This window comes from Triticum aestivum, chromosome 7A (genome assembly GCF_018294505.1).
Source record: "Triticum aestivum cultivar Chinese Spring chromosome 7A, IWGSC CS RefSeq v2.1, whole genome shotgun sequence".
NCBI lineage: Eukaryota > Viridiplantae > Streptophyta > Magnoliopsida > Poales > Poaceae > Triticum > Triticum aestivum.
This window is the reverse complement of record NC_057812.1, coordinates 548,379-558,742: the sequence shown is the minus strand read 5'-3', so window position 1 is coordinate 558,742 and position 10,364 is coordinate 548,379. Positions and strand designations below refer to the sequence as shown.

The 10,364-nt window shown below is 47.2% G+C and overlaps 1 pseudogene; it reads left to right on the top strand.

The window, feature by feature from the left end:
• Positions 1–341: 341 nt before the first annotated feature.
• LOC123155151 (uncharacterized) lies at positions 342–480 on the top strand (annotated as a pseudogene).
• Positions 481–10,364: the final 9,884 nt, after the last annotated feature.

Here is a 10,364-nt window from a genome sequence, read left to right as displayed (position 1 = left end):
GCAGCAAGCCTGCTCCCGAACCTACCATCTCCTCCACCGACAAAGATGGCAAAATGGTGACTGTGCCGAATCCTCTCCACATTGCATGGGTTGGGATCGATCAGCAGATTCTCTCCTATCTTCTCAACTCCCTTTCGAAGGAGGTTCTCATCCATGTTCTTCATCTCGAGACCTCTGAAGCCGTGTGGAGCGCCCTCACCACCATGTTCGCATCACACTCCCGATCCCGAATCAATAATCTCCGCATATCCCTCTCCAACGCCCAGAAGGGCAATCAATCTATCCCGACGTATTTCTCTCGCACGAAGGGCCTGGCTGATGAACTTGCAGCTGCCGGGAAACCCATCGGCGAGGATGAGCTTGTCTCCTTTATCCTAGTCGGTCTTGACATGGAGTACAACCCTCTCGTTTCTGCTCTAGATGCCCGTACTGAACCAGTTTCTCTTGATGCACTCTATGGTCAGATGGCCAACTTCGATTAGCGGGTTGAGCTCCTGCAGAACGCTGGGGGTGGCTTCAAATCCTTGGCCAATTCTACATCTCGTGCACGCGGTGGCAATCGCGGGCGGGGTGCTCCTCGTGGGCGTGATGGAGGGCACGGCGGCAACAGCCGCGGTGGTGGTAATGATGGGGAACGTTGCAGAAAACAAAAAATTTCCTACTCGTTTCACCAAGATCCATCTAGGAGTTCATCTAGCAACGAGTCATCGGATGCATCTACATACCTTTGTAGATCGCGTGCGGAAGCGTTCAAAGAACGGTGATGATGTAGTCGAACACGACGTGATCCAAATCACCGATGACCAAGCGCCGAACGGACGGCACCTCCGCGTTCAACACACGTACGGGACGGGAGACGTCTCCTCCTTCTTGATCCAGCAAGGGGGAAGGAGAGGTTGATGAAGATCCAGCAGCACGACGGCGTGGTGGTGGATGCAGGGCGTCACAGTAGCAGGGCTTCGCCTATACTACGAGAGAGAGACGTAACGGGAAGAGAGGGAGGCGCCAGGGGCTGGGGTATAAAGTCCCTCCTCTCCCCCACTATATATAGGGGTGCTAGGGGGGGCGCCGGCCCTAGTAGATGGAATCTACTAGGGGGGCGGCGGCCTAGGGTGGGGGGCTTGCCCCCCAAGCAAGGGGCGCCCCCCTTTAGGGTTTCCCCTCAACCCTAGCCGCATGGGCCCTAGGGGGGTGGCGCCCCAGCCCACTATGGGCTGGGTTCCCTCCCACTTCATCCCATGGGGCCCTCCGGGATAGGTGGCCCCACCCGGTGACCCCGAAACGTGATCCCGGTACAATACCGGTGACCCCGAAACTTGTCCCGATGGCCGAAACAGCACTTCCTATATATAATTCTTTACCTCCGGACCATTCCGGAACTCCTCGTGACGTCTGGGATCTCATCCGGGACTCCGAACAACATTCAGGTTACTGCATATACATATCTTCACAACCCTAGTGTCACCGAACCTTAAGTGTGTAGACCCTACGGGTTCGGGAGACAAGCAGACATGACCGAGACGACTCTCCGGTCAATAACCAACAGCGGGATCTGGATACCCATGTTGGCTCCCACATGCTCCTCGATGATCTCATCGGATGAACCACGATGTCGAGGATTCAATCAACCCCGTACGCAATTCCCTTTGTCAATCGATATGTTACTTGCCCGAGATTCGATCGTCGGTATCCCAATACCTCGTTCAACCTCGTTACCGGCAAGTCACTTTACTCGTACCGTAATGCATGATCCCGTGACCAGACACTTGGTCACTTTGAGCTCATTATGATGATGCATTACCGAGTGGGCCCAGTGATACCTCTCCGTCATACGGAGTGACAAATCCCAGTCTTGATCCATGTCAACCCAACAGACACTTTCGGAGATACCCGTAGTCTACCTTTATAGTCACCCAGTTACGTTGTGACGTTTGGTATACCCAAAGCTCTTCTACGGTATCCGGGAGTTACACGATCTCATGGTCTAAGGAAAAGATACTTGACATTGGAAAACTCTAGCAAACGAACTATACGATCTTGTGCTATGTTTAGGATTGGGTATTGTCCATCACATCATTCTCCTAATGATGTGATCTCGTTATCAATGACATCCAATGTCCATAGTCAGGAAACCATGACTATCTGTTGATCAACGAGCTAGTCAACTAGAGGCTTACTAGGGACATGTTGGTGTCTGTTATTCACACATGTATTACGATTTCCGGATAACACAATTATAGCATGAATAAAGACAATTATCATGAACAAGGAAATATAATAATAATGCTTTTATTATTGCCTCTAGGGCATATTTCCAACAGTCTCCCACTTGCACTAGAGTCAATAATCTAGTTACATCGTGATGAATCGAACACCCATGGAATTCTGGTGTTGATCATGTTTTGCCCTAGGGAGAGGATTAGTCAACGGATCTGCTACATTCAGGTCCGTGTGCACTTTACAAATCTCTATGTCTCCATCTTGAACATTTTCACGAATGGAGTTGAAGCGACGCTTGATGTGCCTTGTCTTCTTGTGAAACCTGGGCTCCTTGGCAAGAGCAATAGCTCCAGTGTTGTCACAGAAGAGCTTGATCGGCCCCGACGCATTGGGTATGACGCCTAGGTCGGTGATGAACTCCTTCACCCATATTGCTTTATGTGCTGCCTCCGAGGCTGCCATGTACTCCGCTTCACATGTAGATCCCGCCACGACGCTCTGCTTGCAACTGCACCAGCTTACTGCCCCACCATTCAAAATATACACGTATCCGGTCTGTGACTTAGAGTCATCTAGATCTGTGTCGAAGCTAGCGTCGACGTAACCCTTTACGACGAGCTCTTCGTCACCTCCATAAACGAGAAACATTTCCTTAGTCCTTTTCAGGTACTTCAGGATATTCTTGACCGCTGTCCAGTGTTCCTTGCCGGGATTACTTTGGTACCTTCCTACCAAACTTACGGCAAGGTTTACATCAGGTCTGGTACACAGCATGGCATACATAATAGAACCTATGGCTGATGCATAGGGGATGACGCTCATCTCTTCTATATCTTCTGCCGTGGTCGGACATTGAGCTGAGCTCAATTTCATACCTTGTAACACAGGCAAGAACCCCTTCTTAGATTGATCCATATTGAACTTCTTCAATATCTTATCAAGGTATGTGCTTTGTGAAATACCTATGAGGCGTCTCGATCTATCTCTATAGATTTTTATGCCTAATATATAAGCAGCTTCTCCAAGGTCCTTCATTGAAAAACTTTTATTCAAGTAGGCCTTAATGCTGTCCAAGAGTTCTATATCATTTCCCATCAAAAGTATGTCATCTACATATAATATGAGAAATGCTACAGAGCTCCCACTCACTTTCTTGTAAACGCAGGCTTCTCCATAAGTCTGCGTAAACCCAAACGCTTTGATCATCTCATCAAAGCGAATGTTCCAACTCCGAGATGCTTGCACCAGCCCATAAATCGAGCGTTGGAGCTTGCATACCTTGTCAGCATTCTTAGGATCGACAAAACCTTCCGGCTGCATCATATACAATTCTTCCTTAAGGAAACCATTAAGGAATGCCGTTTTGACGTCCATTTGCCATATCTCATAATCGTAGAATGCGGCAATTGCTAACATGATTCGGACGGACTTTAGCTTCGCTACTGGTGAGAAAGTCTCATCGTAGTCAACCCCTTGAACTTGTCGATAACCCTTAGCGACAAGCCGAGCTTTATAGATGGTCACATTACCATCCACGTCTGTCTTCTTCTTAAAGATCCATTTATTTTCTATGGCTCGCCGTTTAACGGGCAAGTCAGTCAAAGTCCATACTTCGTTTTCATACATGGATCCTATCTCGGATTTCATGGCTTCTAGCCATTTGTCGGAATCCGGGCCCGCCATCGCTTCTTCATAGTTCGAAGGTTCACCGTTGTCTAACAACATGATTTCCAAGACAGGGTTGCCGTACCACTCTGGTGCGGAACGTGTCCTTGTGGACCTTCGAATTTCAGTAGGAGCTTGATCAGAAGTATCTTGATCATTATCATTAACTTCCTCTCTAGTCGGTGCAGGCACCTCAGGAACATTTTCTTGATATGTGCCAGTTTCCGGTTCAAGAGGTAATACTTCATCAAGCTCTACTTTCCTCCCACTTACTTCTTTCGAGAGAAACTCTTTCTCTAGAAAGGACCCATTCTTGGCAACAAAGATCTTGCCTTCGGATCTGAGGTAGAAGGTGTACCCAATAGTTTCTTTTGGGTATCCTATGAAGACGCATTTTTCCGACTTGGGTTCGAGCTTTTCAGGTTGAAGTTTCTTGACATAAGCATCGCATCCCCAAACTTTTAGAAACGACAGCTTAGGTTTCTTCCCAAACCATAATTCATACGGTGTCGTCTCAACGGATTTCGACGGAGCCCTATTTAAAGTGAATGCGGCAGTCTCTAAAGCATAGCCCCAAAAAGATAGCGGTAAATCAGTAAGAGACATCATAGACCGCACCGTATCCAATAGAGTGCGATTACGACGTTCGGACACACCGTTACGCTGAGGTGTTCCAGGCGGCGTGAGTTGTGAAACTATTCCACATTTTCTTAAGTGTGTGCCAAACTCGTGACTCAAGTATTCTCCTCCTCGATCTGATCGTAGGAACTTGATTTTCCTGTCACGTTGATTCTCAACCTCACTCTGAAATTCCTTGAACTTTTCAAAGGTTTCAAACTTGTGTTTCATTAAGTAGACATACCCATATCTACTCAAGTCATCAGTGAGGGTGAGAACATAACGATAGCCACCGCGAGCCTCAACACTCATTGGACCGCACACATCAGTATGTATGATTTCCAATAAGTTGGTTGCTCGCTCCATTGTTCCTGAGAACGGAGTCTTGGTCATTTTACCCATGAGGCATGGTTCGCACGTGTCAAATGATTCATAATCAAGAGACTCTAAAAGTCCATCTGCATGGAGCTTCTTCATGCGTTTGACACCTATGTGACCAAGGCGGCAGTGCCACAAGTATGTGGGACTATCATTATCAACCTTACATCTTTTGGTACTCACACTATGAATATGTGTAGCAATACGCTCGAGATTCATTAAGAATAAACCATTTATCATAGGAGCATGACCATAAAACATATCTCTCATATAAATGGAACAACCATTATTCTCAGATTTAAATGAGTAGCCATCTAGAATTAAACGAGATCCCGATACAATGTTCATGCTCAAAGCTGGAACTAAATAACAATTATTGAGGTTTAAAACTAATCCCGTAGGTAAATGTAGAGGCAGCGTGCCGACGGCGATCACATCGACCTTGGAACCATTCCCGACGCGCATCGTCACCTCGTCCTTCGCCAGTCTCCGTTTATTCCGCAGCTCCTGCTGTGAGTTACAAATATGAGCAACGGCACCGGTATCAAATACCCAGGAGTCACTACGAGTACTGGTAAGGTACACATCAATTACATGTATATCAAATATACCTTTTGTTTTGCCGGCCTTCTTGTCTGCTAAGTATTTAGGGCAGTTCCGCTTCCAGTGACCGCTTCCCTTGCAATAAAAGCACTCAGTCTCGGGCTTGGGTCCATTCTTTGGCTTCTTCCCGGCAGCTTGCTTGCCGGGCGCGGCAACCTCCTTGCCGTCCTTCTTGAAGTTCTTCTTACCCTTGCCTTTCTTGAACTTAGTGGTTTTATTGACCATCAACACTTGATGTTCCTTCTTGACTTCTACCTCCGCTGATTTCAGCATTGAGAACCACTCAGGAATGGTCTTTTGCATCCCCTGCATGTTGAAGTTCATCACAAAGCTCTTGTAGCTTGGTGGAAGCGACTGGAGGATTCTGTCAATGACCGCATCATCCGGGAGATTAACTCCCAGCTGAGACAAGCGGTTATGTAACCCAGACATGGTGAGTATGTGCTCACTGACAGAACTATTTTCCTCCATCTTACAGCTGAAGAACTTATGGGAGACTTCATATCTCTCGATCCGGGCATGAGCTTGAAAAACCATTTTCAGCTCTTCGAACATCTCATATGCTCCATGTCTCTCAAAACACTTTTGGAGCCCCGGCTCTAAGCTGTAAAGCATGCCGCACTGAACGAGGGAGTAGTCGTCAACACGTGTCTGCCAAGCATTCATAACGTCTTGGTTCTGTGGGACGGGAGCTTCACCTAGCGATGCTTGTAGGACATAATCTTTCTTGGCAGCTATGAGGATGATCCTCAGGTTCCGGACCCAGTCCGTATAGTTGCTGCCATCGTCTTTCAGCTTGGTTTTCTCTAGGAACGCGTTGAAGTTGAGGACTACGTTGACCATTTGATCTACAAGACATATTGCAAAGATTTTAGACTAAGTTCATGATGATTAAGTTCATCTAATCAAATTAATGAACTCCCACTTAGATTAGACATCCCTCCAGTCATCTAAGTATTACATGATCCGAGTTAACTAGACCGTGTCCGATCATCACGTGAGACGGACTAGTCAACGTCGGTGAACATCTTCATGTTGATCGTATCTTCTATACGACTCATGCTCGACCTTTCGGTCTTCTGTGTTCCGAGGCCATGTCTGTACATGCTAGGCTTGTCAAGTTAACCCTAAGTGTTTTGCATGTGTAAAACTGTCTTACACCCGTTGTATGTGAACGTAAGGATCTATCACACCCGATCATCACGGCGTGCTTCGAAACGACGAACTTTAGCAAGGGTGCACAGTTAGGGGAGAACACTTCTTGAAATTGTTATGAGGGATCATCTTATTTACTACCGTCGTTCTAAGTAAACAAGATGCAAAACATGATAAACATCACATGCAATCAAATAATAAACGTGACATGATATGGCCAATATCACATAGCTCCTTTGATCTCCATCTTGGGGCTCCATGATCATCTTGTCACCGGCTTGACACCATGATCTCCATCATCGTGTCTCCATGAAGTTGCTCGCCGACTATTACTTCTACTACTATGGCTAACGCGTTTAGCAATAAAGTAAAGTAATTTACATGGCGTTTCTCAATGACACGCAGGTCATATAAAAGAATAAAGACAACTCCTATGGCTCCTGCCGGTTGTCATACTCATCGACATGCAAGTCGTGATTCCTATTACAATAACATGAACATCTCATACATCACATATAGATCATTCATCATTCATCACAACTTTGGCCATATCATATCACAAACCACTTGCTGCAAAAACAAGTTAGACGTCCTCTAATTGTTGTTGCAAGTTTTACGTGGCTGAATTAGGGTTCTAGCAAGAACGTCTTCTTACCTACGTTAAAGCCACAACGTGATTTGTCAACTTCTATTTACCCTTCATAAGGACCCTGTTCATCGAATCCGCTCCAACTAAAGTGGAGAGACAGACACCCGCCAGCCACCTTATGCAACTAGTGCATGTTAGTCGGTGGAACCGGTCTCACGTAAGCGTACGTGTAAGGTTGGTCTGGGCCGCTTCATCCCACAATACCGTTGAAGCAAGATAAGACTAGTAGCGGCAAGAAAGTTGACAAATCTACGCCCACAACAAATTGTGTTCTACTCGCGCAAGAAGAACTACGCATAGACCTAGCTCTGATACCACTGATGGGGAACGTTGCAGAAAACAAAAATTTTCCTACTCGTTTCACCAAGATCCATCTAGGAGTTCATCTAGCAACGAGTCATCGGATGCATCTACATACCTTTGTAGATCGCGTGCGGAAGCATTCAAAGAACGGTGATGATGTAGTCGAACACGACGTGATCCAAATCACCGATGACCAAGCGCCGAACGGACGGCACCTCCGCGTTCAACACACGTACGGGACGGGAGACGTCTCCTCCTTCTTGATCCAGCAAGGGGGAAGGAGAGGTTGATGAAGATCCAGCAGCACAACGGCGTGGTGGTGGATGCAGGGCGTCACAGTAGCAGGGCTTCGCCTATACTACGAGAGAGAGACGTAACGGGGAGAGAGGGAGGCGCCAGGGGCTGGGGTATGAAGTCCCTCCTCTCCCCCACTATATATAGGGGTGCTAGGGGGGCGCCGGCCCTAGTAGATGGAATCTACTAGGGGGGGGCGGCGGCCTAGGGTGGGGGGCTTGCCCCCCAAGCAAGGGGCGCCCCCCTTTAGGGTTTCCCCTCAACCCTAGCCGCATGGGCCCTAGGGGGGTGGCACCCCAGCCCACTATGGGCTGGGTTCCCTCCCACTTCAGCCCATGGGGCCCTCCGGGATAGGTGGCCCCACCCGGTGGACCCCCGGGACCCTTCCGGTGGTCCCGGTACAATACCGGTGACCCCGAAACTTGTCCCGATGGCCGAAACAGCACTTCCTATATATAATTCTTTACCTCCGGACCATTCCGGAACTCCTCGTGACGTCCGGGATCTCATCCGGGACTCCGAACAACATTCGGGTTACTGCATATACATATCTTCACAACCCTAGCGTCACCGAACCTTAAGTGTGTAGACCCTACGGGTTCGGGAGACAAGCAGGCATGACCGAGACGACTCTCCGGTCAATAACCAACAGCGGGATCTGGATACCCATGTTGGCTCCCACATGCTCCTCGATGATCTCATCGGATGAACCACGATGTCGAGGATTCAATCAACCCCGTACGCAATTCCCTTTGTCAATCGATATGTTACTTGCCCGAGATTCGATCGTCGGTATCCCAATACCTCGTTCAACCTCGTTACCGGCAAGTCACTTTACTTGTACCGTAATGCATGATCCCGTGACCAGACACTTGGTCACTTTGAGCTCATTATGATGATGCATTACCGAGTGGGCCCAGTGATACCTCTCCGTCATACGGAGTGACAAATCCCAGTCTTGATCCATGTCAACCCAACAGACACTTTCGGAGATACCCGTAGTCTACCTTTATAGTCACCCAGTTACGTTGTGACGTTTGGTATACCCAAAGCACTCCTACGGTATCCGGGAGTTACACGATCTCATGGTCTAAGGAAAAGATACTTGACATTGAAAAACTCTAGCAAACGAACTATACGATCTTGTGCTATGTTTAGGATTGGGTCTTGTCCATCACATCATTCTCCTAATGATGTGATCTCGTTATCAATGACATCCAATGTCCATAGTCAGGAAACCATGACTATCTGTTGATCAACGAGCTAGTCAACTAGAGGCTTACTAGGGACATGTTGGTGTCTGTTATTCACACATGTATTACGATTTCCGGATAACACAATTATAGCATGAATAAAGACAATTATCATGAACAAGGAAATATAATAATAATGCTTTTATTATTGCCTCTAGGGCATATTTCCAACAGGTAACAGCGGCGGCAATGGTGGTGGTGCTCACCCTTCCTACAACAACAATAGGGGTGGGCGTGGTGGCAACAATGGTGCCTCCCGTGCTCCCGTATGCCAGATCTGTGGCAAACCGGGGCACATCGCCATCAACTGTTGGTATCGCTACACCGACGACTACCCTCCAGAAGAGGAAATAGCAGGCTCCATCAACACCTCTAGCTACGGCATAGATACCAATTGGTATGCCGACAGTGGCGCTACTGACCACATCACCGGCGAACTACAGAAGCTTACAGTTCGTGACAACTACCGCGGTGGTGATCAAGTCTACACCGCAGATGGGTCAGGTATGCACATCAGTCACATTGGGCATTCGGTTATTAAAACCCCCTACGATAAAATCCATCTAAGAAATATATTGCATGTCCCATCTGCCTCTAAAAATCTCCTTTCAGTTCATCGAATTGCTATTGATAACAATGCTTATCTTGAATTTGGCCTACTGTCTTTTTTATAAAGGACCAAGCAATGGGGAGAATTCTTCATCGAGGCAGATGTAGAGGAGGTCTTTACCCTTTGATCCCGCATTGGGTCTGTTTGTGACTCTTGCCAAAAAGCAGAGAGCCACCAATTACCTTATCCAGTTTCGAATAGTGTGTCTACTGTTCCGCTTGAATTAATTTTTTCGGATGTATGGGGAGATGCTCCTCTTTCCGTTGGTAGATACAAATATTATGTCAGTTTCATCGATGATTATAGTAAATTTTCTTGGATCTACCTTATCAAAAAGAAATCTGATGTATTTGAAGTATTCAAAATTTTCCAAGCACATGTTGAACGTCAATTTGGTAGAAAAATTCTCGCCATCCAATCCGATTGGGGAGGCGAATACCAAAAATTAAATTCGTTCTTTCAAGAACTAGGCATCTCGCATCATGTGTCCTGCCCACAGGCCCATCAACAAAATGGGTCAGCAGAACGAAAACACCGTCATATCGTTGAAGTTGGTCTTGCTCTCCTTGCCAACGCATCCATGCCGTTAAAGTTTTGGGATGAAGCTTTTCTAGCA